The sequence below is a fragment of the Nycticebus coucang genome, chromosome X (assembly GCF_027406575.1).
Source record: "Nycticebus coucang isolate mNycCou1 chromosome X, mNycCou1.pri, whole genome shotgun sequence".
NCBI classification, from domain to species: Eukaryota; Metazoa; Chordata; class Mammalia; order Primates; family Lorisidae; genus Nycticebus; species Nycticebus coucang.
Genome location: NC_069804.1, coordinates 123121418 through 123130321, shown reverse-complemented (window position 1 = coordinate 123130321; position 8904 = coordinate 123121418). Strand labels below are relative to the sequence as shown.

General features: G+C 42.0%; 1 pseudogene; it reads left to right on the top strand.

The window, feature by feature from the left end:
- Positions 1 to 6846: 6846 nt before the first annotated feature.
- On the top strand, positions 6847 to 8167 carry LOC128576981 (ribosome biogenesis protein NOP53-like; annotated as a pseudogene).
- The last annotated feature ends 737 nt before the right edge of the window (positions 8168 to 8904 follow it).

The window sequence follows — 8904 nt, the reverse complement described above, 5'->3', positions numbered from 1 at the left end:
GTACCTCATACCTATAATCCCAGCACTCTGGGAGGCTGAGGAAGGTAGATTGCTTGAGCTTAGGAGTTCCAGACCAATCTAGACCCCATCTCTAAAAAAAAAAAAATAGCCAGACATTGTGGCAGGCACCTGTAGTCCACACTACCTGTGAGGCTGAGGCAAGAGGATCTCTTGAGCACCAGAGCTTGAGGTTGCTGTGAACTACAATGATACGGCACTCTACCAAGGGCAATTGGGTTAGATTCTGTCTCACCAAAAAAAAGTAATAGTAATTAATTAATGAAAAGAAAATTATAATTTCTTTTTCTTTAGGACTTGTTCTAAGTGTTAGAACATACGTATCTAACTAGTAATAACATTTTTTTTTTTTTTTTGTAGAGACAGAGTCTCATTTTATGCCCCTTGGTAGAGTGCCGTGGCATCACACAGCTCACAGCAACCTCCAGCTCCTGGGCTTAAGCGATTCTCTTGCCTCAGCCTCCCGAGTAGCTGGGACTACAGGTGCCCGCCACAGCACCTGGCTATTTTTTTGTTGCAGTTTGGCCGGGGCTGGGTTTGAACCCGCCATCCTAGGCATATGGGGCCGGCGCCCTACTCACTGAGCCACAGGCGCCGCCCACTAGTAATAACATTTTACCACCTCAAGTAAGGTATAGAAAATTCTCTCCACCCTCTCTACATGTTAAAATAACAATATGTTAAGTACTTTCTCTATATACATGGAATGCCATGTTAGACATATGCAATTTTGGCTACAAACCTCAAGTAATATCTTTTAAAATCGTCAGAAGCCTAGTCTATTATGTTTACCTCTTTCATACCCATTCAATTGCTCTTTCATCCTTCTTGGGGTTCCAGCGTCCTTAGGTTATAGTTTCCTTTCCTTTTAGAGAACTTTCTTAGGTCTTCTGATGGAAGACGAGGAAAACCTTTGAGAATGCCTTTATTTCCCTTTCCATGTTGCCTTTTACAGGACCAAGTGAGTTAAGCCTTGCTTGCTGCTGGACCTTAGGGAGCTTATCGAGAGTCTAGCTTACAATCTTTCTCTTAATCTAAGACTGGCTCTGTCAAATACTGGACAAATCCAGCTCCCTTAGTGAACGACTGTGATCTGATTTTTGGCTAGCTACATCTCTTACTCCTTAATACCACCCCCAACTTTTGTACCTACAAATATACAAACACACATTTTGTTTATACACACATGCACACATATTTTGACAGTGTCTAAAGATGCTAGTAAATTTGAACTATTTCTCTGACTACGCGGTATGCCAAACCCACAAGCTTGCCCCAAATCTGAATTTCACCTGTTGCCTACACCTTGCACTAGATATGGAGTGAGGCACCAAATGACTCCAAAAACTTAACTATATACAAAAGGAGGTCTCATTTATTCTAAGCAAAATGCCTGCAACTGAATTGGTTGCATTTCATTAATATTTAATAGCTTTGGTTAACCATTGTTCCTTGATTAAACATTACTCTCTCCAGCTATTGCCACATTTTTCTACTCTCCATTCCATAAAATCTTCAAAAAGCATTATTTACTTTCTGTCTTCACTGCTTATACTCTCATTCTTTCTTGAATCCATTGTAATTAGGCATTTTTCCTTACTTGAACAATCATAAACATACACACCATGTATCAGAACTTGTGGTATAATGCTAAACCATTGGCCATTAATTTTGTGTGAGAAAAGGCCGAATATAATGAACTAAGCATCTACTTTTTTAGATTAAAAAACATGATAACTGCAAAAGAGGAAAATAATAAACCAGAAAATAATAAAATAAGGTTCACAGTGGATGAACAAACCAAAATTTGGTTCATTGAAAACATTAAGGAGACTGGGCATGGTGGCTTCTGCCTGTATTCCTACCATTCAGGGAGGCCGAGGCGGGCGGATTGCTTGAGCTCAGGATTTCAAGACCAGCCTGAGCAAGAGTAAGGTCCCATCTCTATTAAAAATAGAAAAATTAGCCAAGTGTTGTTGTGGGTACCAGCAGTCCCAGCTCCTGGGGAAGCTGAGGCATGAGGACTGCTTGAGCCCAAGAGACTGAGGTTGCTATGAACTATGATGACACCTCAGCACTCAACACCAGGATGACAGAGTGAGACTCTGTCTAAAACAGAAAACAAAACAAAAAACAAACAAAAAAAAAGAAAGAAAGAAAAGGAAAAGAAAACATTGATGGAATGTTTAAACATTAGCCAGATTGATTAAGAAAGAAGAGAAAAGTATGAACAATATTAAAAATAAAAAGTAGCCTGAACAGATGCTATAGCAATTAAACTGGTGATAAAAGGACATTTTGAAAAAACTCATGCAGCTGCCAGCAGTGGCTCATGCCTGTAATCCTAGCACTCTGGGAAGCCGAGGCAGATGGATTGCCTGCACTCACGGGTTCAAGACCAGCCTGAGCAAGAGCAAGACTCTGCCTCTAAAAATAGACAGGCGTTGTGTTGGATGCCTGTAATCCCAGCTACTTGGGAGGTTGAGGCAAGAGAATCACTTGAGCCCAGGAGTTTGAGGTTGCTGTGACTCTGTGTCAAAAAAAAAAAAAAAAAAAAAAAAGAAAGAAAGAAAGAAAGAAAAAAAGAAAAGAAACCTCATAATAACAAATTTGCAAATTTGGGTGAAATGGAAAAATACCTAGAAATATAGCATACTGTATCAGACTGAGTAAGTAATAGAAAATGTGAACAGTTCAGTTCCATAACTCAGAAAAAAAATGAATCTGTACAAAAATTCATCCAACAAAGAAAACATGTTCAGATGATTCTACTATTGAGTTCTACCAAAATACGCAAGGAAAAAATGGCTCTAATCTTTTACAAAATCTTCCAAGTCTGGAACAGGAGGTAAAATTCCCCACCTGCATATAACCTTGTTAATAAAACCAGGCAAGGAAAGTATGAGAAAAAAATCAGAGGGAAATCAGACTTATGATAAAATTTGTTATAAAAATTGTAAGCAAAATTGGTAAACCTAATGTAGCAACATTTTTTTATTAGAATGTAAAGTATATGATGACCAGAGTGGGACTGTCCCAGGAATGCAAAATTTCATTGACTTTAGATAATTAATTAATGTCATTAACATTAATAAAGAGAACAATTACATAATTTAAATAGATGCTGAATAACTATTTACTATAATTCAAAATCCGTCAGTTAATAGTTTAGGAGAACAGCTCTGCTATGGTACCCTGGTGACCTCGCATATCTCCACATAGACCTTATAGGCAAGGTGCAACCACATTCTGACCCAGAACTTGCCAAGAATATGTCAAGATAATATCACAGGGCCATTTCTGTTCCCTCTCCTTATCTTGTGACAGGTTCCCTATCTTGTGAGAAGCTGCCATGAGCAGTTTCTCATCTGATTTCCTGCTTCCAATGAAGCACAAGGTTTTTCACCTTGACCTCCTTTAGCGTACAGTGGAAGTCCATAAAACCACTTAGGTGCAGTCTAGAGTTGGCTCCACAGCAACACAGTGACCTACCACTCCTGTTGTCTGTTATCTGGCCTACTCTGGTTAAGTGCTCTGGGGAACTAGTGTTGATGCCATGCTGAGTTTGCCTTTGCAGACAGCAAAAGTAATACATAGTCTGAATCCATTAGGGCTCACTGTCTCCGTACAAGCCAAATATATGGAAGCACGGTAAATCTCCCTAGTAGCTACCATCAGCTGGTGCTTAAGAACTGCTTGATTTCTTGACACATAATAATGGGACAGTGGTTATCTATATGGAAGAATATGAAATTAGATCTCTACCTTACATCATACACAAGAATGAATTTTAGCTGCATTAAAAGTTGATATTTTAAAGGAAAAATACTTAAAAAATCAGAAAATAAAGGAGAATAATTTGATAACACTAGAGGCAGAATAAGATTGCTTAAGAAATTCATAAGCTGTAAATCTGAAAATTTATATATTTGTCTATAATTAATTATTTTTTGATACAGAGTCTCACTGTTTCCACCCTTGGTAGAGTGCTGTGGCATCACAGCTCACAGCAACCTCAAATTCCTGGGCTCAAACGATTCTCTTGCCTCAGTCTCCTGAATAGATGGGACTACAGGAGCCCACCACAGCACCCCGCTACTTTTAGAAAGGAGGTCTGGCTCTGGCTCAGGCCGGTCTTGAACTTGTGAGCTCAGGCAATCTACCCGCCTCGGCCTTCCAGAGTATGCAGGCATGAGCCACCATGCCCGGCCATTGTCTATAATTAACATTTGATGGTTGGGAGCAGTGGCTCATGCCTGTAATCCTAGCACTCTGGGAGACCAGCGTGGGTGGATCACTTGAACTGAAGAGTTGGAGACCAGGCTGAGCAAGAGTGAGACTCCATCTCTATTAAAAATAGAAAAACTGAGGCAAGATGATCTCTTGAGCCCAAGAGCTTGAGGTTGCTGTGAGCTATGATGGCATAGCACTCTACCCAGAGTGAGACTGTCTCAAAAGCATAAATTTGATCTTCTGTTCTTCAAAAGACATTATGGAAATTGTGAAAGGACAAGCCAAAAACTGAAGGAGTATATTTTTAAATAAATGACAAGAGACTAGTATCCAAAATATATACAGAGTTCCTACAAATAAGAAAAAAATAAACTGATAGAAAAAAAAGGGTGAAAAATTTGCATAAGCCTTTCATAAAAGAAAGAGAAACACAGATGGTAAATAAGCCCATGAGATTATTGCTGAACCTAGGAATCAGAGAGATATAAATCTAAGCCGGATAATACATTGGAAAAAAATTTTAAAGCCTGACAATATCAATATGAACCAGGAGGTGGAGCAACTGGAACTCTTGTATACTGCTCATGGCAGTGCATATTTATACATGTACAACCTTTATGGAAATAAATTAGCATTATCAAGTAAAGTTAAAATGAGCATACCTTCAGTTTCACTTCTGGACATATACACTGGGGTAGTTTTCAACCTCTTCTTTAATCTCAAGGCACACTTGAACCTATGGTTAAACTTCTACAGCACACTTACATTACATTGATTGAAAACAAGAGTAAGCTGGGTGCAGTGGCTCACGCCTGTAATCATAACACTCCAGGAGACCAAGGTGGGTGGATTGCCTGAGCTCACAGGTTTGAGATCAGCCTGAGTCAGAGCAAGACCCTGTCTCTACTGAAAAATAGAAAAATTAGCTGGTAGTAGTGGCACATGCCTGTAGTCCCAGTTACTGAAGAGGCAGAGTCAAGAGGGTTGCTTGAGTCCAAGAGCTGTAAACAATGATGCCATGGCAGTCTACCCAAGGCCACAGAACGAGACTCTGTCTCAAAAAATCAAATAAATAAATAAAACAAAAAGACTCGAATGCTATGGAACACAATGAAAAACTAGGAAATAATAAAAATTAGGATAATATAAGGTTTCCCAAAAGTTGCCCCAAAGGCACCATACATATGGAAAACGGGAAATTATAGCTAAATGTACCTTTATTTACAATATATTCATCTTAAAATTTTGGCTACCCCTTTACAAAATTTTGTAATGATTGGGAGGCTGACACAAGAGAATTGCCTAAGCCCAGGAGTTGGAGGGTGTTGTGATCTGTGACACCATGGCACTGTACCAAGGGCAATAAAGTGAGACTGAGACTCTGTCTCTAAAAAAAATAATAAAATTTTGTAATGAATATTTTGTAAATAATGGTACATTTAGCTACAGTTTTCCCATTTTCCCTATGTATGGTGATGTGGGGAGCACCCTATAGTTATCTGTTTGGGGAAAGTTCTTCAAACACAAGTAGTGTCTATTTTCTAAGTAAAACACATAGGTTCTTATTTTATTGTTACATATTAAAATATACATTATAGCTACAATTTTTCTTATACATATGATATTTAGTAAAAATTAAAATAGATTGCAGGTGATTCTTCCATAAAATAGAATACTATGAAGCCATTAAAAAGTTCTATTTGGGGGCCAGGAGAGGTAGCTCATGGCTGTAATCCTAGCACTCTGGAAAGCCAGGGTGGGTGGATTACTTGATCTCAAGAGTTCAAGACCAGCCTAAGCAAGAATAGAAAAATTAGCTGGGTCTTGTGGTAGGCACCTGTAGTCCCAGCTAAGTGGGAGGCTGAGGCAGGAGGATTGCTCAAACCCAGGAGTTTGAAGTTGCTGTGAGTTAGGCTAATGCCTAACTCTACACCAGGGTGACAGAGGGAGATTCTATCTCAATAATAAATAAATAAATAAATAAATAAATAAAATAAAGCAAAAAACCAATTCAGAAACGCTGAAAGTCGAAAGGAATGGAATTAAAGGGCTGATGGAGTGTTAAGGATATTTCTGGGAGGAAGAGACAAAGCAAAATTATTGATTCAAAACTTCCTGATTTTCCAATCATCTCATGTACTCAGTAGTAATATGCATATAGTAGAGCAACAACCACAGTCCCACAGAGAGAAAAACATGATTAAATTCAAGAAGGTGGGCTCAGGGGCTCAATAAACTCCCATCTGTCCAGTACAATGTAGGAGTATATGGCATATTTCCTGGGTGAAGGACTTAACTACAACTCTGACTTTGGACTTTACCTTACAAATGCAAATAATGTAACCTAATCATATGTACCCTCTCACATTAACCCATAATAATAATAATAAAAAAAAAACAAAAACAAATTTCCTGCTTTTCCCTTGTCACCTTCCTGGAACATACCAATGTGTCACACTTCGGTTTTCAAAAGGTTTTATTGCCATAATACTCTCCTTTCAAATGAACATTCCCTGGGAGTCAAAATATGGAATGGGGTACTTATAATATTCTGGTAGCAGGACTGTCAAAAACATCCCAGGGCTCTCTGACAAGATGGCGGCAGGAGGCAGCGGTGGTGGTGGCAGGACCAGCTCGAAAAGTAATGCAGATTGTGGCCTGAGAAATAAGAAGCGGGCCTGTTGGCAGCTGGCTCAGGAGCTCCTGGTGCTGGAGATTGATCAGTTCCTAGAGGACATGGTAAACTCTTCTTCATGGACACTGGCTCCAAGGAAAAAGAGCTTACAAATAAGAGGACCAAAGTCCAGAAGAAGTTGCTGCTTCTCAAGAAACCCCTTTAGGTCGATCTCATCCTTGAGAACACGTCTAAGGTCCCTGCCCACAGAGACATCCTTGCTCACCAGGTCCCCAAAGCCAAGAAGCTCAGGCGGAAGGAGCAGCTTTTGGAGAAGCTGGCAAAGCAGGGTGAGCTGCCCTGGGAGCTGCGCAGGACCTGTGGCCAAGGCCAAGGCGGGCCCCCAGGATGCTGTTGAGCAGCCCTTCTACGATGTATGTGCCCCAGACAACCTTCTGGACAGGCCATTGGTCAACCCGGACGAGTTTTTCCTGGAGCAGACCAAGAAGAAAGGAGTGAAGCAACCACCATGTCTCCACACCAAGCCCTCCGAGGCAGCTACTGTGGAGATAATACTCACTGGAGCCCCTTATAACCCACCCGTTGAAGACCACCATCTCCTGCTCTCTCCCGCCCATGAGGTGGAGCTGCAGTGGCAGAAGGAGGTGGTGAAGCTGGAGGGGCAGCTGGCCCTGCTCGCCCGGGGAGCAGGCTGCCACCCAGGAGTCCACCTTCCGAGAGCTATACCAGGGACTGCTGGAGGAGTCTGACTTCGATGGGTAGCCGGCCAGAGGGGTGAGGTCCCTGAGGCCGGAGAAGCTGAGGCCTGTTCCCCACCCTCCTCCTGCCTAGCAACTCCTGAGAAGAAGATGGAGCAGCAGCAGGTGGCAGGAGAAGGCTGCCTGCAGCCTGTAGGCACAGCAGACCATAGTGTCAGCTGCCGGGCTCCAGCACCAGGAGCTCTTCCGGCTACGTGGGATCAAGGCCCAGGTGGCCTGGCGGCTGGATGAGCTGGCCCTGTGGCAGAGGCTACAGCAAGCACAGTGGCTGGCCGAGGCCGACAAGCTCCCCAGGCTGGAACGGCTCAAGTATCAGTCCCCTGACATCCACGTGCAGCTTAGCTTGGAGCTATCTGACTAGCTCAGGACCCTGAAGCCTGATGGCAACATCCTCCAGGACCTGTTCAAGAGCTTCCAGAGGAGGAATATGATGGAACCTCGGGAAAGAGCCAAGTTCAAAGGAAACCATGAATTGAAGCTCGCACAGAAGCGAGCATTTGGGGAGATCCAGTTAGAGCTGTAGGATTCTGGAATAAAGCACCTTCTGACCACCACCACCAACACCAACAACAAATCCCAGGACTGATCATGATGGCTTATACCTATGATCCTAGCACTTTAAGGGACTGAGGCTGTAGAATTGCTTGAGGCCTGGAGTTCGAGACTAGACTGTGTAACATCACCTCTAAAATGTATATACTGAAGCTCTAACTTTGGAAGGTAATTTGGAAGCCCTTGGAGGTGTTTGGATTAGTGGCCTTGTAATAAGAGACACAAGATATTGCTCTCATGCGTGCTCACTCTCTCCTCATCATGTGAAGACTGCCATGTGCAAGCCAGAACGAGAGGCTTTACCAGAAACCAAATTAGCTGGCACCTCGATCTTGGACTTTTCCTAGCCTCTAGAACTGTGAGAAATAAATTACTGTTAAGTTTAAGTCACATAGTCTATGGTGTTTTATTATGGCAGCCTGAGTTGACTAAGACAAGGTCTAATGTAGAAAAGCAGAATTCTTATCTTTGGGTGGATTTGAGGCAGGTGTCCAGGAGGTGCAGGAGAGCAGACCCTGAGGCATGTTTTTGGCTATGCCACAGAGGTGGTTTGAAGGCTTATGAAACCCTGAACAAACCTCTGGCCTCTGACTTCCATATTCACATGGCCACTCTCCAATGTCCTTTTGGACCTCCCAAAACCACCATGGCCTGAATGAGGCTTTGCTATTGGCAATGCCTAAAACTATACTACCCATTAGCAAGGAA